Genomic DNA, 21858 nt, shown 5'->3' with positions numbered 1-21858 from the left:
ATATAAACAGCTATAGGTAGATCTGCATCTCAGTTTGTGAACAATGAGAGCAGCCTGGCTTCTGATGTAAATTATGATGTAACAGTCTGACAATTGCACAACATTTTATCTCTGGCATCAGCAAAAAAAAAGTATATACATTAATTCTTGTAGAGCAACACAGTCCTCTCCAGTCTGTGGGACACATCTTTTAGTCAAAGGGAGGATCTCTTGCATAATTCACCACGCCACTGGCTGATTCCCTGGCTATTTTAGGCTCCAGTTCAAAACTGCCTGACTTCTTATTTAAAACCTCCCTGGACTTGCTTTTTCCTGTCTCATTGGTTTTGTTCCTTTCTGACCTTGTCCCTCTTACTTTCCCTTATATATAGGCAGATTGGAACCTGAAGCAGTCACTTCTTTAGCCCTCCATTGGACAGAGAGGGGATATTAGGGGGCCTTGTCCTTCCAGGTTGGGAAATTCACAGCTTTCCTTTCAGCCTTTTGTAACATCACCCCTTTATTTTAGTACTCCAACAACATGCAAAGAAGATTTAAAAAGGCAGAGGCGCCTTCACCAGATGAGCCAAAAAAACACTGGGTGGTCTGGGGGAGCACCAGGACACGGAAAGGCAGCTCCTCTCTTTTTTCCCTTAACCCTCATTCCCATGCATCCTTCAGCAAAAGCATCTGTGCTAAGACCTGATACTCTTAAGTTTAGGAAGAAAATATAAAATGTCTTTTTCTCCCTCCCTTTCTTATAAGGTTGATAAAGCAATAAAGGGCACATGTACAATTTGTGTTTGCGTTACAGCTCCTTCAGTGGGTGTTTGGTGGGTATAATGAGCATAGAGTATGAAGTACAAGATGGAAAAGTTGAGCAAAAGGCTTGTCTCTCTCCCAGTTTTTATGTTTTTGTTCAGTCAACAGCTCAGTCATGGAAATCTGCAACCTTGTTAATTGTCATGTATGCTTTGTCATCCTAGTTCATTTCTCAGCTGCTGCTAGAATTGGCTTCCTTCCAAGCATAGGAATAAGTGCCCCACTGCATCCTACTTGCCTCTGTCTGTTCACAAGAAGGTAACAGAGGTCAGTGCACTTCTTAAGCCAATTTGAACACTAAGGAGTGGTAGCATGGTAACTTGCTGTGTGACCTTGCTTTTCTCTGCCTCATGGTCTCCTGGGGTGCTGCGGGACCCCAGCTGAGAACCACTTCTTTAGATTAATATGGTAAAAAACATCTGTTTTTTTTCTTGTTGTTTTCATTGCATGCATCCATTATGAGGGAGGCTGTTTGGTGTTGTGTGGAAGGGGGAGGACATACCCTGCAATGTACAGAGATGAGGGTTGAGAGAGTTGTTCAGTGTGCCTCACAGACATTTATAGTCCCTGCTGCCGGAGCTTTTTCTGTTCCTAATCCGGGCTCTTGTGCTATCTTCCTAATGCTAAAAGTTCAGTAGCACACCCGACTGTGTATATTTCAGCTCAAGTCTAATGAGATCCAAGAACACATTTTGCACAAAATAGGGAAACTTTTGCTGCTGACTTCAATAGTAGCAGGATTAGATCCATAATATATAATGTATTTCAGGACTAAGTAATTAATATATTAATGTAATATATGCTTACCAGTGAGGAGACAGGTGGTTAAAAAGAAGGCATATAATTCAGTTTGTCCTGAAAAAAAAAAATCGTCCTTTTTATTTAGGCAACTTTATTGGATCAGTTTTGTAAAAGACATTTGTTTTCAGTTGTCAAAATAAGTATAAATGCTGTTAAACTGGCTCGTGTGTCTCAGGCTGTTGTGTAATTTTATGGACTTCTGTTTACTACGACATGAATGAAGAATAAATAGTGCTCTAAGGTAGGTGCAGACTTTGAAAATGGCAAATCAGTTACTATACCCCATTTAAGTCATTTTTCTTATTTTTTAGGTTTAATGTACTGACATGTATTGAACAGTGGCTCCCGCATTATGTTGTAGTGGAAAATTTTTTTTGTCATTAACTTGGACACAAAAGAAGCCGTTTTATGGATTCCTCTCAAGCTAAGGACCTCTTGCATACATAAGGAGATGGCTAATCTAGTATTTGGTTATCCAGTGCTTTCCAGTTCAGTCAGGGTGCATATGACAAGGGAGCTTGCCCATTAAAGCCATTGAGAATCTAGGATGCACAAAGACTGTAGGATTGAATCCCACATGATAGTTTATGGCAAAACCCTTTGCAAGGTGTTATTCATGAGACCCCGATCCTGCAAACACATCGTATTAGGCAAAGCACATGCTCCTGTCATTTCGTTGTAGAGGCTACAGGTTGCTCCTTGCAAGGTAACTAGTCTCTTCCAAAGGCTGCTTGTACGTGGTGAGGCATGATCTGCTTCCTTACTGCCCCTCTGAGAAAACTGGTTACCCCTAGGGCTGAGCAAAGGTTCTGATCCATCAACGACCTGCTTACACACAGGTTTCTCTTTATGCGTGTGAGGTGCCCTATTGGTTTTAACTGACTCCTGAGCTTAGAGGTAAGAATGTCTTTAATGACCCAATCCACTTTTACTGTCATCCATGGGAACTTTTTCCCATCGACTTTAATGGCAGATGGATTGAGTTAACTTCTGTAATGGTTGGATGTTGAATCCTGCTCTTGGGTCCAGATCCTGAAAGGTGGCTAACTCCAGCCCCATAAGTAGGGGTGGACATAGAGCTTACCCAGCTGCTTAGAGGGGGTGCTTTCAAGGTCCCCTTCACTCATCTACTCTTCTCAGCATTTTCCAAACCTGGTGGGCACGCTCTCCAATGGTTCTCTGCTCCTATTATGGTGCAGTTCCTCTGAACTCTTTTTCTGCATCCCTCTTTGCACTGCCCCAGCCCTTCCTGCTCTTTGCTTGGCTCTTTGCTATAGTTCCTGCTTACCCTCATCTCTACAACCCACTTTGTATTTCCCCGGGTCTCCCTACCCTGAACGTAGGTCTTGTCTATCATTCTTGCTTACCCTCATCATCAAATTTGCCCTCTGGGCGTCCCAGTGGGTGGTGAAGTAGCCTTCAACACATGGCTGAGGCACTGCAGAGTGGGGAGAAGTGAGATGTTCGCTGGGGAGAGCTTCACTGTGTGGCTGGCAGCTGGGACCATTAGGGGGTGTAAGAATGCCCATCAGGCTTGGGAAACACTGGCCCACGGCCCACATCTTGCTAGTTATGCTTCTGGATAACTCATTGATCTCAGTGGGAGAGAGTTGCCAAATAGGAATTTGTTGTTTAAACACCTTTTGAGGATATGAACCTAAGTGTTTGAGGGCTTCTTACGTGTTACACTGGGAGCGGCACAAATGTTGATGGGTGTTAGTGCTAGCTCGAACTTGGAGCCAGTCACATGTCAGGCCAGCAGGTGCCTGGAGGACTGAAAGGTAAACCCTTGCTTCCCATTCTCACTCTCTTGCTGCTCCCCAGGGTTCCCCTGTGCCTTCTCTTGCCCCCAGGGCATTATTTACTGGTGGCTGCCTGCGCTGTCTGTTGCAGGGGAGCAGGCAAGGTGGAGTAAACCCACCTGTCCTGCCACAGCTACTGCTCGGCTGCTGCCAGACTGGGCAGGCAATTTAACCCTTCCCTGCCAGCTCGTCTCGGACAGACAGTGCAGGCCAGAGGCAGATCAAGATTTATTGGGGCCCTGGGCAAACAATAAATTGGAGCTCCCCCCACCTCTCCCCCCTACCCACAACATCTTAGTGTACCAGAGATCTGAGATAATCCTGCCCTGGAGTGGCGTAACTTTGATCTACCTAACAAATGCTTAAAACCAATTTCAGGTATTAATGTGAGGACAATCCAGATGTTAGGAGCTCCAGGATATGCCCCAAATTACTGTGTAACGACCCCTTCAGAGCCCAAGGGAAGCTACTGCCTGTGTCAGGGGGCCACACAAGCAAGACCCTTGCCTCTCCCTCTCTTGCACGGCATGAAGATAACCTGGACCTCAGCATTGCATTTGTTGTAATTAGCTCTTAGATCTTGTCTTTTAATTTACTTCACATTGGGTCTTGGCAAAATGTTCTCCTCCTGTCAGCATTTCTGTACACTGAGGTTTTACTGAAGTATGTGTCAGGATGTTCTTATTTGAGTGTAATTGAAATAAATCTACTCTCAGCAGTTCCTTTCCCCCTCCCCTTCCCTCACTAAAAAGTTTTGGTAGGGCCAATGAAAATAGTGCCATAGTTTCATAGTTAGTAGGGTCAGAAGGGACCTGAGCAGATCATCAAGTCCGACCCCCTGCCATGGCAGGAAAGAGTACTGGGGTCAAACAACCCCAACAAGGTGTACATCTAGCCTCCTCTTAAAGACCCCCAGGGTAGGAGCCAGCACCACTTCGCTTGGAACTTGCTTCCAGAACCTAGTCGCCTTGACAGTGAAGTAGCACCTCCTGATGTCTAATCTGAATCTACTCTCTGCCAACTTGTGCCCATTATTTCTTGTCACTCCTGGTAGTGCTCAGGGGAACAGGGACTCCCCCAATGCCTGCTGGTCCCCCCTCATAAGTTTATAGACAGTCACCAGATCCCCCTCAGCCTTCTCTTGTGAAGGCTGAACAGGTCCAGGTCCTCTCTTTGTAGGGCCTGCCCTGCTGCCCCCTGATCATGTGAGTGGCCCTCCTCTGGACCCTCTCCATGTTGTCCATCTCTCTTCAAGTGTGGCGCCCAGAACTGGATGCAGTACTCCAGCTGCGGCCTGACCAGTGTTGTATAGAGGGGGCGGATCACCTCTTTGGACCTGCTCGAGATGCACCTGTGGATGCATGACAAGGTACGGCTGAAAATGGTGATCCCCTCATTTTTTCAGCCACATAGGTAAATCATTATGAGAAATGGCCCTTAGTGATACTTTGCTTCCCTTCTAAACAGCTGTTTAAAGTAAATTAATAACTGATTAAATCTGATACACTATATCCTGTTTATATTCTAGATATGTAGGATATATATGTAGATATTGCTTACATCCTATATAGCAGTGGTCTCCAAACTTTTTAAGCAGGAGATCAGCTTTGGCATTTAAAAGCAACCCAAGATCTACTGTGTACCACTGCCACCTCCTGCCCAGCAGCTAAGTCTGCGGGGAGGGAAGGGATAGGGGCCAGATTAAGGCAGGCCGGGGCCCTGCTTAACTTACCCCTGGTCCTGCCTCTGTGATACTGTCCCTCACAGTGGGGGCCTTGATCTAGACCCTGCTCTTTCCCTCCTCCATGGACTGACCTGCTGGGCTCGGGCATGCACGTGGGCACTCAGCTCCCCACCCCAGCCTCAGATTGACTCCAAGAGGCTCCACCATCTTATCACAAGAGGCTCCAAGATCTACTGGTGGACTGAGATCCACTGGTTGGTGACCACTGCTATAGACGGTGTATATATGAGGACTGTAGTAATGCATGTACTTAAGTATGTGAGTAGTCTCACTGGACTACTCACATTAAAGGTACCATATGTAGGATCCTATCCTACTGAAGACATTGGCAGAATTTCTGCATTTGTCTGCAGATGGGTAATTTTAATTGGTTTGTTGTTGTTTTTCCCTCCCTGTTTTTTAATAAAAAAGAAGCTGATGGAAACTGTGTGTGCAAAGAGGGGATTACAGGGTAAAGAATGTATTTGGGTTGAGCTGGACTTCATGCAGTCCCTTTTAAAAATTGCTTAGCTTTCACACTGCATCTGTTTTTTTTCTCCCATTGGAGTCAAGCTTAATTTTAATGGGAGAAGCTTTGAACCTTGACTTTGGAAAGTGAGTATTGCTATAACCATCACATGCTGTAGGCATATCAACAGCCCCAGAACACCTTTAATGCTTTATGGAAAGGAAATCACTGTGCAACATATTGTGCCAAAGTACAGCATTATCCTGCATATTAAAATCCATGTATTAATAGCTGTTTAATGCTGTTCAAAAAGATGATGCATGCTAACCCTAAAAGAACCCCTGGTAGGTATTGCATCAATTCTTAGTATTCTTATTTGGTAAAATACTTATTTGCAGGCAATTCCTTGTCTTTATTGCTTGTGATTAGAGCTGGGATAATGCCTTAGATGTTTTTATGAATATTCACTTGAACATAACATGGAATTGCTTCACCAATGTTCACATCTTTTGCGTGTGCGCGTATACACTTTCCACAAATATTCTAGCAAATGACTTCTGGCTGAATGTTTGTAGACAGAGCAAAATGTAAATGAGCAGCAGAGATATTCATGGGACCTATTTCTGCCTCATGGGGTGCCACTCAGTTAATGGCTTCTTGGAGAGCTAGGGAGAGGGCTGGAGAATGATGATCCCTAAAACTGAAATGATTAGTGGTAAATTGTAACTCCAGGGGTTCTTGGATCTCAGAAGAGAAGGATTCCAGAAGTCTGTGTAGGAGTAATGATGTCTGTTTTCACGTCTGAATTGGAAGTGAAAAAGCAACTCTTAGGATCTAAACAGACATCAGACTTTGGGATCATTTGGACCTGGAGCTCTGGTTCAGACCCATCTCTAGGATCAGCTGTGGAATTTTCCACAGATTCTTGCTAGTTCTTTTGCCCATGAAAGTGTTCTTGTGAAATGCAAAGGTTTTTGCAGTTTTCTTTTAGTAGAAGTTTTCCCAAAACATTTTACAGCAACAGTTCTCTGTATTCTTGCTTCGTAAGAGCCTCTATAAACCCCTTGGAGATTTATGATTTGGTTAAAGAAAACCACTCTTACTTTGAGCAATAAACATCTTTCAGAACATCTGAAGAAAAAACCCTATATAACTTTAGGTGCTCAGACTGCAAAGCAAACCTATCTATCTATAGAAAAGGAAGGATCTGAATTGTTAAGTAGAATTTGGAGAAGTCTGATTTTTACCATACACCCTCAGTGACTCTATCCCAATCCAGCTCTGCTCTTTACATTTTTATGCATGTTGCCTGAAGGATTTTAATGAACTAAGCACTGAAGCACAACTGTAGCAATATTGCCTAGCAAGAAAAGTAGTTTCTTGAGCAAGCAGGTCCCAAACCAGCTAAGGTTTTTGCAGGCTAAAAGTTACTAGTTCTCTGCCTAGAAACTCTTTAGCCAGTTTGGATTCCCAAGCACTAGTTTGATAATATGCTCTTTGTGGCCGCATCAGCTCTTGGAAATGTTATACCCGTTTCCCACATGTCAGTAATGGGTTAAAATTAGCGTGCGTCTATGCTGCCCTCACTAGCTCATTTGTTAACAAAACCAGTCTAGTCACAGCATATTCAGTGCAGCTTTATTTCTTGTTTCTCTGGACAGTTTTGCAGCTTGCGATAGGCTCCATGCTGCCGTGGCTAGGCTCCCATGCTGAAGTTAGGTGGTTTAAAGCTAGTGTCTCTGCACTATATTGCAGTACTTGCTGTCATGCTATAAGCATATCCTTGGTGTAGATAGGACCTGGCCATTTTCAGCAATATGTCAGGACTGATTTTCCTGACATGGTATTACTGTAACAATTCAGGGTTTTGTGTTTAAAAACATCACTTTGCAGAATAAGGAGGAAATACCCTTCCCTTTGTGGTGCTTAAGCTATTGCTTTCAGTTCTACCTATCTCTTTACAAGGAACATATTGTCAAATTGCAGGGAGTCCATAGAAGGAAAATATGGTTAGGAGGTGGGAGTAACAGTCTAAGGCAGTGATACTCACCCTTCTGGCTCCATGGGCTGGATGAGTGGCATGGGTCTGGTCCAAAGGCCAGCTCCAGCACAGGGTCAGTCCGCAGGTGCAGCCTGGCATGCAAAGCTCCCCATCGGTCAGGAAATTTGGTGGCAGGGGAGTAGTGGCAGTGTTAATTACTATGGTTTTCAGAGCCAGTTCCAGAGCTGTGGCAGTTAATGCTACCACTGCTTACAGGCTGCCAAATTTCCTGACTTGTGACATGGTCCCACAGGCTGGATTTGGCTCGTGGGCTGGAGGTTGAGCAACATTACCTTAGGAGAAAATAATGAAAACTCAGGTCTGTGCAGTGTGGAAGCAGTGGCCTACGGGTGTGTGTTACAGACTGAAACAAAGATCTGAAGTTTGTAAACTCCAATAAGAGAAAGTAATTAAGTAAAATCATAGGAGAGAGTCCAAAGGAGAGCCACGTGCATGATCAGAGGTCAGGAAAACAGACCTTATGAAGAGATGCTGAGAGCTATGGGACTCTTCAGCCTGGAAAAGCGCAGGCTCAGGGGTGATCTGGTGGCCACCTATAAGTTTATCAGGGGTGACCACCAGGATCTGGGGGAACACTTGTTTACCACAGCACCCCAAGGAATGACAAGGTCGAACGGTCACCTACTGCTTCATGACCATTTCAGGCTGGACATAAGGAAGAACTTCATCACTGTCCGAGCCCCCAAGGTTTCATAGTTTCTAGGGTCAGAAGGGACCTGAGTAGATCATCTAGTCCGACCCCCGCCATGGCAGAAAAGAGCACTGGGTTCAAACGACCCCAGCAAGGTGTTTGGAATAGGCTGCCGCTGGAGGTGGTTCAAGCACCTACTTTGAACGCCTTCAAGAGACATTTGGATGTTTATCTTGCTGGGATCCTATGACCCCAGCTGACTTCCTGCCTCTGGGGCAGGGGGCTGGACTTGAAGATCTTCCGAGGTCCTTTCCAGCCCTAATGTCTATGAAATCTATGAAATAATTGTACCCAGGAATAAGGGATGGCACTAAGGCTTCTGATAAATTTTACATTTGTGTGATTACAAGTGAATTGCATGATAAATATGAAACATGCCACATACTCACTCAATTTATCATGAAATAAAAAGGCAAACAAGCTACAAATATGCTTCACATGTATTCATAGAAATCATAGAGAAACAGGACTTGTAGGGACCTCCATAGGTCATCTAGTCCAACCCACCTGCCTGAGGCAGGATCATCCCTATCCAAACCATCCTACACAAATCCATAATTTGCCTTCTTAGTAAAACTACCGTCAACCCTAGCACAACACAAGACATAACACTGTAACCTTCCACATGGGGGAACCATGGCAGCTGCCAACATCTTGTTTCTGTAAAAGGTAGCCAATATACACTTAGGAGATCCCAGGTAGAGGGGCATGCCCTTCTCTACAGAGGAATGCAAAACTGGTGATTGGGCAGACCTGAGTGGAGAGACAAGACCCTCTATCCAGGAACCTACAGATTTAAGTCTCAGCAGGCGCACTGGCACACCCTAGTCAAAATCCTCAGCCTTGACTACAGCCAGCATCCAGTGTAGAACATCTTTGGCTTGTTTGTGTGGTACTTTAATTTAAACATGTGGCATGTTAAATTGGGCTGCGCATATGGTTTTTAAAGGTCCTAGGACCCTGGGATTGGTGAGCTTCTCTTCAATTCTGGGGTCTCCGTGCACCAGGGGGTCTAAAACTTACACCTGCAGCTGGACTGCACACCTGGTTTTTTAGATGTCTTGGCACAATGGGACCTTTCAAAACTGTGTGTACAGCCTAGCTGCATGGGATCCTGGGACAGGGGATATCCTGGGGGGACCCTGGGATTGAGGAGGCTCAGCATACTGGGACGTTCTAAAACCCCATGTGTAGCCCATTTGCATGTTTTTATATGTCGAGGCACACCAGGACTCCAGGGAGAGGCTCCCTGGTCCCAGAGTCCTGGCACATGAGACCATGAATTTGCAGTTCAGATGATGGGAGTTGATTTACTTTCACTGACCAGCATTTGCAAACCCGTGCCCTGGGCTCCCTGCACTGGCAGTTGTGTGATTGGGATCTGACGCCTGATCCTAAATTCATGCCTCCTGCTATGCATATGTGAGTGGTATGGTAGGAGGCCTGACTGCAGGGATCAGGTCACACTATGCCATTAAATGAATGTCTGTCAGTGACCTAAAAAAGGGAAAATTTGAATTATCTCAAAAAATCTTTCTCTCAGTGAGATCATTCATAACATTTACTCTCCAAATATCCCCTTGAGCCAAATGCAAAAATGTTTTAAATGTATGTACCATGATCAGAGACTGTAAAGATGGAAAAGATGTTGTAGAGTGCAATTTACTCCCATGCAGAGGCCTAGGGAATAGTTAGGTTATATTTTGAGAGCCCCAGTCAGCCTTTTGAACAGAACTATATAAGGATTAATTTCAGCCCATGTCCCTTCTCTTTACATTAAGACCACATGTTTGTAAACCAGAAAATATATTGTGTAGATTCTCACTTCTGTCAGCAAATTCTTTGCATTCTATACTGTAGACACGCACACATTTCTTGTACCGTAGGTATGGAAAAATGTTTCAAATCTTTCACTGTTGTTCAATGTTCAACCTTGTAATGTGTTACAGAGTTTGTTTAAGAACATACTGAGTCGCATAGAATCAGTTAAAACATAACTTGTTATCCTGATCCTGCCATTGGGTCCTTGTAGATTGATGATCCCTCTGATAATTTAAACCATTGCTTTGATCAGTTGAATTCTGTAGGACTTCTTCTTGCAGCCTTAGGGTGCCATCTGCATGGATTCATTGCTGGATCTGACCCTAAGAGTCTGATCTGTAATCCTTCTACCAGTGCTTCCCTTGACCTTTGTCCACGTTACTTGGAAAGACGATTTGGATAGAGTGCTAGTGAGAGGGCCACGTCTCATGTTACACTTAGGATGTGTTAATTTCACTTAAAATGCCACCTCTACTGCAGGTTCAAGCAGCAAAAGGCATGCTAAGTGTAATTGTGTCCTGGCAAAGTTAGGACTTTTCTCCGCATTGTATTAAGTAACATGGATTCAGCTATTGTTGGACTGCTCAGCAAAGATAATATGAACAATTTGTGGTGCCCCAAGGCTTCTATTCAAATTGTAAGTGACAGTAGCAAATGGAGGGACTTATTCGTGTGGCTCTGTCCTCCTCTCTCCTCCCTTCCCTGCCCCAAGCCTCATGTGTTCTGTTCCCCTCTCTCCCATGGCCCTCTGAATGCCTTCCGTGTGCCTGTTGTGTCATCAGTAGTTCTTCAGTTCAAAGATGATCTGGACCATGGCTCATGGTTCAAAAATGATCTCTACCATGGCTCAGTGAGGTGACTTAAGAGTACAATCCTTGAGCCATAGATCCATCCACAGAAGTTGCAAATTGTTGTGCAGAATAGGCTGTAGGCTGGAATTCCTCTCTTTTTCCTTTCTCTGCTTTCTCTTCTCTGATTCAAAGGCAAGACTTTACTTTGAAATGGGCTGCTGCTTGGCTGAGGTCGCAGTGCCATTGGAGTTGGTCAGCATACAGCGCCTCTCAGCTCTTGAAGTTGTCATCCACTTCCTTGAGGTATGCTTTCAATGCGTCTCCATAACCAGAGCCATCCCTAGGGGTATGCAGGGCCCAGGGCATATCTGCCCGTGCGTGGCTGGGGGGTGGCAAGTGGCTGGAGCGCGGAGTGGAGGAGGCGAGCGGTGCGGAACAGGGTGAGGGTGGTGAGTGGCCACCACACAGTGCATGGCAGCCACAGCAGGGCCTGTACAGCACTGTTCACAGGGCCCCCCAAAGGACGGGGCCCAGGATGGTCACCCTGATTTGCACCCCCTCCAGGGATGGACCTGCCTGTAGCACTTTCTCTGGCCACCTCAATCTCAGACCATAACTAAGCTTGGAGTAGAGCCCTTGTTTTGGGAGTTGAGAGTCAGGCATCCTCATACAATGTCCAGTCTAGAGAAGCTGATGCTTGAGGATCATGGGTTCAATGTTGGTAGCACTGGCTTCAGGAAGGATACTGGTATTTGTGCTGCAGTCTTTCATTTGATATGGAGGATTTTCTGGACGCATCATTGCCACGTGTGTGCAGCCCAGCACCTCATCCCTACTGTCTGGGTGTCCCTGAGCTCTGTCCATTTTGGACCCGAAGCTGGAGCTCAGGGGAGATCAACCTAGGATAACCAAGGCCGGAAACTGGCCTGCCAGTTCCTGGGCCCCACTAAGGCCAGTATTTGCCCGCAAGTTCCTGGTCCCTAGTGGTAACCTTGACCCATGAGTACTGAGTTCTGTGTTGGGAGCAGATGTGTGCAAGGCCAGGCAGAGTGGGGAGAACAGGCTGAAGGAGTAACTATTATATGTGTTTTAAATTCTAAGTGTATGCTGTATTATAATATATTATAATATATTTTATAATATTTATTAATAGATTTAATATTATTTAATTTATAATATATTTTTTGGTAGCTTATTAGGTTTTGAAATGGGGTGCCACAAAATTCTGAAAACTTGTGGAGGGGTGGCTTGAGTCTAAAAATTTTGAGAATCGGTGCCCCAGACATTAGAGAGAGGAATATGCATAGTAAAAACACACTGTTCCATTATGGTCTTTTTTAGTCCTCTGCAACAAAAGATTTGCTCCAGTCTTTTTCTTTGGTTAAAAAATGAGTGAAACCTAGGAGTTGGCATTTTCCAAGGGGTACCTAGAGCCTGTTGAGGGGTGCCTCGAGACGATCACTGATATAGAACATTACCCTAATTTCAAATGTGCTATGGAAAGCTTTACTGCAGAGTTTTTAACAATCGTCATGTCAGACTATGTTCCTGATAGATGTAGAGCATCATTAAAACTACCTGTCAAACAAAATTATTGTTGTAAACTCAAGTCTGTAGAGAGGCATTTTCCTCTACCAGTGAACTGTGCTGATGCTGACCTGGGCATAACAATGCTCTTGGGTTCTTCTCATCTTCCTAAATCACTTTGTGCAGTTCAGTAATTGGAGCCAAGTAGCTTTTGGAAACAACACACCACTGAAAGAAGCTGAAAAGTATCTCCTCTGCCATGTCGTCGTTATTGTTAAATCAGCAGGGATTACAGGGGGACTTTAAAGCAAACTCAATTATTTTAAGCTGTCCATTACGCTTAGTAGAGGTTGATTGTGATCTTTTAATTTTAGCTGAATTCTGAACCTTTGTGGAGTTGTACATAATAGGAACAGAATGCAAATCAAGGAGCCATCAGGAGTTGCTCAGGGTGTGAATCTCATTAATTATCGTAGAGTGTTTTATCCACAGGAGGTCCCTTCATGTTAGGAAAAATGTACATTTGTTATCATTACATAAATGACATTCAGATAACTAAGTGATATTGTATAATGCTCCCAGGAGCTTTAAAGTATATTAGAAATCCACCCGAATCGCTACATAATATGTATAATGAATGCCCTCTAATACCATCTCTGCAGCTGGCATCTTTTCTGGCCTACTGGCATGTCTTCACCTCGGTCTACTTGTATATCCTGTATTGGCTAACATTCTCAGAACAAAAAATGGAAGATCTCATATCTGCATAAATATGCCCTCATTTCAGTAATTGAAATATATTCTAAAGTTGGTATACCTTTTCATTTACTATTGGCTTGCATACATATTTTGATTAAATAAAGAATACAGATTTGGACCAAAATCTTAAAGCACACAATCCAAACGAAACAAGATTGCAGTAGAGGAAGATGTGCATTAGAAACTTAGAATAACAATAATGCCAGTATATTCCTGCTTTTGATCAATCTTTCCCAAAGTATGTACTTCTACTTCAAGTTGTAACAAGAATGTTATTTCTTTTGTCACTGTAGTCCTTAATGCTCAGTTCCCTTCCTCCCCAACAGCAAAGAACAAGATCATAGAGTTTTCTTTGTAGCCTGTTTCTCCAGGGGTACACAGATTTTTTTATTTGGTTGCATGTCCTTGCCAAAAGACCTCTTAACAGTTTTTTGAAAGATGAGCTTTTGCCTTGTATTTTACTTCAAAGATGCATAAAATTTTGAATCCACTTCAGTTTCAGAGTAATTCTGTTGACATCACTGTAATTGCATGAAAGACACGTTTGGCCGAGTGAGGCTTATGGAAGTAAAAACAAACAGAGTTTGTTGGTTAGATCTCAACCCAAAGTTTATTTGTGTTTGACTCTTTTCAAGAGGAATGTAGTAATAATAATAATAATAATAATAATAATGATGATAATATTTGTTTGATACTTTACTATAAAGTTTTGGATAAAGGATGGCATTCCCTTTGGAATATGTAAAAAGTAATTTACAGCTAACCACATAATTTCTATCAAATAATGTAGCTGATTAGTTCACCCTCTAAGTAGTTGCATGACAGTTTTTTAAAATGTTCTCCCGCGCATTGCCTCTAAACATTTTAGTTTGAATACTCAATATTTGTATGGTTGGTTGTGACGATTAGTAGTAATTCTCAAAGAAAGTACAAATGTTGTTCCTGTTCTTTGATCAGATGAGCACATTAGGATTTGCACTGAAAGCAGAAGTATGGGGGGCTTCTGTTAGCCCTTTGCTAACAAAGGTAAAAAGGTATCCTTTTTTGTATTAGTGAACAGACCAGCATTACAAATTTAGACAGTACTTTTAAGATTACGTTTTAGCAGGCACTGATTCTGCTGCAGTTGAAGTCAGTGTGATGTCCCTCCTTGATTTCAGTGATAGCAAGAATTGACCCTTTGTTCATTACAGTTTATTCAATGCAGAAGGAAAGTCCTTGACATTAAAAGATCCTTTTCTCCACATTGGCCTGGTGTTTGAGGACCCTATATATACATTATACACAAGAGGAGGCACAACTATAGAATATTTAGCTAAAGAATAAAGTACTAAAAATTAAGGAGAACTTGCTGGGTTTTTAAAAAATACAGTAGTAAGACACACTGCTGAAAATTGGACCATAAATTGGTTTAATTTTTAGCACAGAGGCATTTGTTTCCTTTTTCTTGCCTGTTTATGATTGGGAGACCAATTTAAGCCAAAAAATCCTGAAAGCATTCCACCAAAGTAGTTTTGGCAAACACAGTGCCCATTAAAGTAGGGCTAAGCTGTGCCATAGCCCTGCCTTGAGAATTTTGGAGACCCTGGTTATGTCACCGGGGGATACGTAGGTTCCTGGGATTCCACAGTACACTTCGAATCATAGAAAATTTGGGTTGGAAGGGACCTCGGGAGGTTATCTGGTCCAACCCCCTGCTCAAAGCAGGATCATTCCCAAACTAGATCATCCCAGCCAAGGCTTTGTCTAGCTGGGTTTTAAGAACCTCCACGGATGGAGAGTCCACAACCTTTCTGGGTAACCTGTTCCAGTGTTTTACTACCCTGCTAGTGAGAACGTTCTCCTATCTAACCTAAACTTCCCTTGCTGCAACTTGAGACCGTTGCTCCTTGTTCTCACTTGATGCAGACTAACATGCAACACCTATGTAAGATCATGTAAGGTGTAAAGGAGACCCTAAGTTTATATGACTGGCCAGAATCTAACTCTGAATTTCCAAGGAAAAAATTAAATTCCAGTGTTTTTCCTTCTCCAGCAGCCTTCTTTCGTTTCTGGGCAAGTGGGTTTGCTTACAGTAGGTTTCTGGGTAGAGTTGTTTTGCCCTCAGTTTTAATGTTTGGAACTTTTTTCTTTGAGGTTATTTGCAGCATCTCAGAAGACGACTTTGGTCCATGTGGTAAACTTGAAGTTTTTGTTCTGTGTTTTATTCTATAGAAGTTCTAATGTGCTTGTTCCCCTAGGATTCAAGCTCCATCCAGTAGCACATCAAGGCAATTAAAGCAACTAAATGATGAACATCTGTCATGTGTTGTTTGTTCTTTTATCTTCTCCCCAGGGGGAGAAGTGTGTGCAGTGAAGTGTTTTGGCGTTTTTATGTAATATAAACACATGCTGCTATGTGTCTATATTACAGAAGGCAAGGGCAAAGAAACACACCTTGCACTTAAAGCTGAGGGCAGTGGGGTTTGATTGTTTAGCTCCCGGAGGAGTTCTCTCCACTGTCTTGAGTTCATTCCCCAAGAAAGCTTTGCCTCTTGGACAAAGAGGCTGTGCCATTGCTGTGGCAAATTCTATTGGGTCAGCAGAGTGAGGAATTGGACCATGGTTTCATCGTGGAGCTTTAGTCATATTTTCTTTTTAGATACCTGGGGCACTTGTACAATGCTTATGACAATATGATCCCAGTCTATGACTTGCTCTCCTAGATACAGCTACAATACAAAGAAGAAAAATTATGTACCAGAAAGGAACTTTTATTAGACTTCTTGAAACTTGCTTTTGTGTATTCTGGTCTTTATCCAAAGCTTGCTGATGTTGATGGAAAGACGTCAATGGGCTGTAGATAGTGGCTTTTGTAAGCAGAAGTCAGCTTTTCTGTGTACTATGAATGAATGCTGTTCATATGCTTTTAAAACAAACGGATAATGGTTGTTTTCTGGAATTATTCTACTGAGTAATAAAACGGAAGTACCACTGTAAACACGGTCTGCATAATCAATAAGCAGTTTTACTGCAGTCTTAGAAATTAAGTTCCAGAAACTAAGGCACATTTGTGCCCACTGAAGTTGGTAGCAAAGCTCCGAGCCTGATATGGCTAAGTGATTTTTTTTTTTTCTTTTTTTGGTCCCAATATTTTTCATGTTTTCTTGTTTTTAGAAAAACGAGTAGTCTTGGATTTTGTCTATTTTAATGTAGTCTGTTGTATTGTTAACCAAACTGAGATGCTTTGATCAGGAAGCTAAAGTAGTTCAGACAGAGGTAAAGTTTTACCCCAGAAATAAATAAACAAATAGGCCCAAGTGGTATTCAGAATTATACTGATGTATATTGTGACAGAATAACCGGGTTCTGCCCCTCTCATTCCATGGGTGGAGCATTGCACTTCAGGTATGCACATGTATCTGATTCAGTCCTGAAAGAATGAGCCTTAGAAAACAGTTTAAGCGTAACTCCCAGTATGGAAATTCTTAGATCTGGGTTTGTAGAATTCATAGGAGATTATAGTTAAAATCTAAATCGAGACAAATCAATTACTCCTTGCATTTTGGGTTTCCATATGTAAATATGGGGAAATAATATTTTCTTTTTAGTCTTGCTTAATTAATCTGTAGCCTCTTCCCCAGCCCCCTCTCTAGTCCTGATTTCAAACCTAGACATTTGGCAGTCAAGAGAAGGAGATATGAAGGGACAGGAGGAAAAGTGGAAGGTAGATGGCCTGTGGCTCAGCGAAATGGCTGCTGATCTGGAAGGGAACAGGCCATGGACCCTTGCTCACAACCAATGGCTATTAAATGCAGTTTCAAAAGGAGTGTTGGCGAAGGGACTGAATAATGCATAAGCAGTGACCAGAGCACTGAACTGGGAAGTCGGAGAGAAACCTCTGCCACCTCCCTTCACTGAAGCTCTCTCTATTTAGAAGTGGGAAAGTTAAGAACTGCAGTTGTCATTATTTGCATGAAAAGCTGGGGATGCATCAGCCATCAAATAGACAATGGTGAGGATGGGCAAGATTTCAGATGTAGGCAGATGTAGGGATTGGTTAGTCAGCTCCTTGCAGTTCTAACCTAAGTGCTTGAATGAATTTCACAGGCCAAAACCCCAGCCTCATTTAGGTGTCTAAGCTATCTCTTCATGTATAGGTGACTGGTTCTGTTAAGACAAAGCCAGTATAAGTAATGGGGGGGGCAACATTTTGTATAATAGGCTACTGTTAGAGCACTTGCCCAGGGAGTGGGAAATGAGGATTCAATTCCATTCTTCAGTCTTCATTAGATGACCCAGGTGCCTAAAAAGTTAAGCAGGTTTTCCATAAATCCCTGTCTTGGGGTGTAATTACACCTTACAGTTAGCACATGTTAAAGTTATCATGTACTTTGAGCAATTATTTGTTAAGGGTTAATACCCTGTAATGTGTACTGCTCTGATCTGCCCTTAAAGGGCTGGTGAGCAGGGGTGCAGCCAGGAGCCAAGTTTGCTCTGTGCTTGGCTGGCTTGCCTGGTTTCTGGGGCACTGTAGGTGGCCCAAATCAGGACCCACGCCCCTACCCACCCAGACTGGGTCCCATTCCCCGATACCTCGTATGGGTCCTGATCAAGCCTGCATTATTTCCCTGCATGCCCAGGTGGGCCTGCTGGCCTGGATCAGACTTACTGTCCTCCCCTGCCTTCTGTACCCCACAGACCTGAATTAAGCCTGCTGCTTCCTACTGCCCTGGTTCCCCTTCCCTGCCCACTCCCCTGGGACAGCACCAGTGGCACAGCGGAGGACACAGGGGGTGGGGGTGAGCCCTGAGGATGGGGGGCAGAGGGGAGCCCTGGGATGGGGGGAGCAAGGAGGGAGCCTTGGAGGTGGGCGAGGGTAAGGGAGCAAGGTGGGGAGCCCAGAATGGGAGGGGAGGGCAAGAGGAATACTTATCTTTATGACTCCCCTGCCTGCCCCTACTGTCACTCGGAGGAAAGACAGAGCATTCCCCTGGGAACGGTGCCTTTTGGGATTCCAGAGCCCAGCTCCCAACTGGCCTTGTCTAATGTGACTGCAACAGGAGCTGCCTAAAACCACTTAGAGATAATCCTTCCTGGAAGAGGATTATCTCTGAGCTGCTCAGAGGGCCCTTAGCTCTTATTTTCCTCCCCTAATGTGTGGACCCTCCTCTTTTTAGAGCCTTAACATGCAGTTAAGGAAACATATAGCAATACCTTTCGACAGAATTTAAGTTCCTACGTCCTATTTTTAGGTGCCTCCCTTCTTTTCTGAATCTCACCATTAATGCACAAATAAAACTCTTTGGCTACACGTCTGCTTTTGTAGAGTTGGAGCTACTGGTCCTTATTGGTGTGGCTAGTCCTTACACACAGATAGTCTCCCTAGCATCCTATTTCTTTCTCATGAGATGAGTAGTGGGGATAAAGACAGCTTGTGTGTGTAAAGTTCACAGCATCACATCCTGTGTTTCTACTTGTGTAGCATGCTACATGGAAAGTTACGGAAAGAAAATGTGTGAAAAGGTAGAGCAGACTTGAGTAGCTCTTACTGCTTCTGACAGTCCTAAATAAAATTCATGTGGTAAGGAATAAAGGTGAGGTGAGTAAGAGGGTAATGGCTCAGAAAGTACTTTGTAACCTTACCAGGAATAGAGGTGGATCGGCACTGAAGGTACAGTCGCTGAAAACTCTTCCCACCCTGAACTGTTGACATTTTATTTTCTCCTGTCTTAACTCTCCAGGAAATAACAGAAGTATCAAAGTGACAAAAATGTATTCAAATAGAAGTCCAGGCCTGGCTTAACTTCATGTCAGTGCGGGAGGAAATTGCTTCTTTAAGCACTTGGAGCTTCTCTTTCACAGAGGAATAAAAGCATTGCCTCTGCGAATACTACAGACATAAAGACACGGGGTCAGAGCCTTGGCTGGGGTGAGTCCGTGCGGTTCTGTTAAAACCACTGGAATTGTGCTGGTGCACACCTGGCCCAGCTCTGGCCAGCGGTTTGGTGTGGTTCGGCACATTATGGGGCTGGCCTGTGTTGCTTGAGGTTTTATTTCCACTTTCATGTACGGCTGCTCTGTGTAGCAGGTTGTCTTTTGGAGCTTGGGTTGAGTCCCAGGCTTGAAATCTTGCTGTTTTGATTGGTGGAACTCATCCCCCAATCAGGAGGCAGCCTGAGGAGTTCAGTCATGCCCCTTTCCTGAGAGGAGGGGGAGAGGAGTCCCCCCTGCCCCCTGGACCTGATTGAAGACTGCAACACTCAGGTCCGGAAGACTTCAGGGGCGGAGCTCTGGAGCATATAAAAGTTGCTGTGTGCCCAGCATGAGGGAAGCACGTCCAAGAGAGAGGAGGGGGCTTAGAGCTGAGGAGAGCTGCTCAGCAGGGCAAAGCGTTAGCCCAGAAGTGCCTCTGAAGACTTCCATCAGCAGGGAACAGTAGATGGCTCCAGCAGCTAGGCTTTTGGTGTGCAGCATGGTGTTCAGACTCTGGGAGCTGCATGAGGCGGCTCAGGTCTGCAACCTCGGGCATGTGGCTAGAGACACGATGCACAGGCTGGTGCACGGAGTAGGACCTTTGGAGCGCTTGGGTGGCTCAGGTCCTCAACCCCTGACACTTGGCTGGGAGGTCGGTGCAGGAGGTGCTGCATGGAGGGGCCAGGAGCAGACTGATCCTGGTGCTGCACGAGGCAGCCCAGGCCTCTGACCCATAGCAAAAGGTTGAGTCCAGAGAGCCAGCTGGTGATCAGGCTACCGAGCCAGCCAAGAGGGATGAGCCAGAGGGCCCAGAAGCCCTGCATAGCAGAGCCCCGTTCCAGAGGACAGCGACTCCCCACTGAAACCCACTACAGGTGAGAGAGCTGCCTGGCAGAGAGGGCGAGGACCCTCCAGGCCTGGGAGCTGTGAGCTGCAGGGAAAAGAGGATTCCCACAGGGGAGGGGAGTCCCCTTCTGGTTTGTTAAGGGCTCCTAAAAGGGGAGGTCCCACTGAGCGGGCCCCCTTAAAGTTACCAGCTTCTTTGTAGGGCTTGGGAAAAGCCCCAGGGCATTGAGGTATCCCCTTGGGATTGTTTACCTTTGAGGTTTATCTGTTTCACATCAGATACTTACCTATGACTTACCTGTATCTGGAGCACTGGTATAAGGTTTTATGTCATTTACCTAGAGGGTATTGTTTATGTCACTGGTTTAGATGCCTTATATATACATTGTACATATGTTTATATCCATGTTCCTTTCCCTTGTGATAAGTTAATGTAAATAAATGTGTATATAGTTAAGTCCCCTGACTGTCCTGGCCTGGTTCTGTAGGGACGGAGGGGAACTGAGCGGTCTGTAGTTCCTCCCCCAGCACACCTGCCAGCTAACAATCCCCTTCAGTTGGAGAAGGGGAGTATATACCTGTTTGCACAAACATCTTTTTTTTTTTCAGCAGGGGAAGTTACAACTCTGGACATAGTTGGAAGTAGGGATGTAAATATAATTTTAAAATATTTAACCTTCTCCTGGAGCCCTGTGACTGGGGGGAGGAGGAGAGAGGAGGCAAGCCCAGCCAGACAAGGCTGGGAGGCAGGGAGCACCAGTGAACCAGCAGCTAATTGCTTAATTGATGAGTCATTAGGCTGCTGGCTGTTTTCCTCTTAGGCTATGGGTATTAGTCCCCCTCCCTCCCTCCTGCCTGCCCTGCTGCTTTCTGATTATTGCTGTGGCTTCCCTTCACCAGGTTCATGCCAGACTGCACCCACCCAGAGCTAAAAGATAACTGGTAAGCTAACCAGTTATCACTGCACTTACCAGTTAAACTATTAATTGTTTAAATTTTCACATCCCTAGTTAAAAGGTCAGATATCCTAAGGGGACATCACTTCCTAAGCTTTCTTTGGCTATTTTGCTGTGTTAGCCAGCTGGACTGGTAGCAAGAAGGTACTTGGGTACTATTAGCAGTCTGGACATGAGCAACTTGCTTCTGTTTTCCCTCTTTCTCACTCTCTTTTTCCATCCAGTGGGCTCTGAGCTCCTGTTCTGCAGATGGAAGTACATTTATTCTCTGCTTCTTGTACATTTTGCTGCCTTCCCTTCTCCCTGTGCATTTGTTCCTGTATTCTTGACTCCTTTGTGTGCCCTGGTTATTTCCCCTTCCTCGGGTGGTCCTCCTTTCTTCCAGCTGTTTGCAATGGCTCCCCTTGGCCTGGTGTCCCCTTGTTTCTCATCCTCCCTATGAGAGTTTAATTCTCATCTTATGGCTCCTATATTTCCCTCGACATGCAGCATCTTTATTCAGTGGTTGAGGAGTGGAAATTCCCTTAGGTGCTCTTCTTCCCCCACATTTGGCTTATGTGCTGAACCCTGCACTTAGCAGGATGGACTCCTTGCCCAGCAGGATGGACTTCCCAGTCATAGTTTCATAGTTGGTAGGGTCGGAAGGGACCTGAGCAGATCATCAAGTCTGACCCCCTGCCATGGCAGGAAAGAGTATGGGGTCAAATGACCCCAGCAAGGTGTTAGCTAGCCTCCTCTTAAAGACCCCCGGGGTAGGAGCCAGCACCGCTTCTCTTGGAAGTTGGTTCCAGATCCTAGCCACCCTGACAGTGAAGTACTGCCTCCTGATATCTAGTCTGAATCTACCCTCTGCC

General features: G+C 44.5%; 1 protein-coding gene across 11 annotated transcripts in view; it reads left to right on the top strand.

Annotated features, from left to right (window-relative positions):
- KCNS3 (potassium voltage-gated channel modifier subfamily S member 3) overlaps positions 1 to 21858 on the top strand; it is a 62734-nt gene that overhangs the window by 5408 nt on the left and 35468 nt on the right. The window contains exon 2 of one of the 11 annotated variants that reach the window (XM_090031818.1): positions 18971 to 19158. The exons of the other annotated variants lie outside the window; for them this stretch is intronic. The gene's annotated coding sequence lies outside the window, so the exon portion shown is untranslated. The remainder of the gene's footprint in view (positions 1 to 18970; positions 19159 to 21858) is intronic. 11 annotated transcript variants of the gene reach the window in all.

The sequence above is a fragment of the Crocodylus siamensis genome, chromosome 1 (assembly GCF_052110815.1).
Source record: "Crocodylus siamensis isolate JL-2025a chromosome 1, ASM5211081v1, whole genome shotgun sequence".
NCBI lineage: Eukaryota > Metazoa > Chordata > Crocodylia > Crocodylidae > Crocodylus > Crocodylus siamensis.
This window is presented reverse-complemented; position numbering and strand designations above follow the sequence as displayed.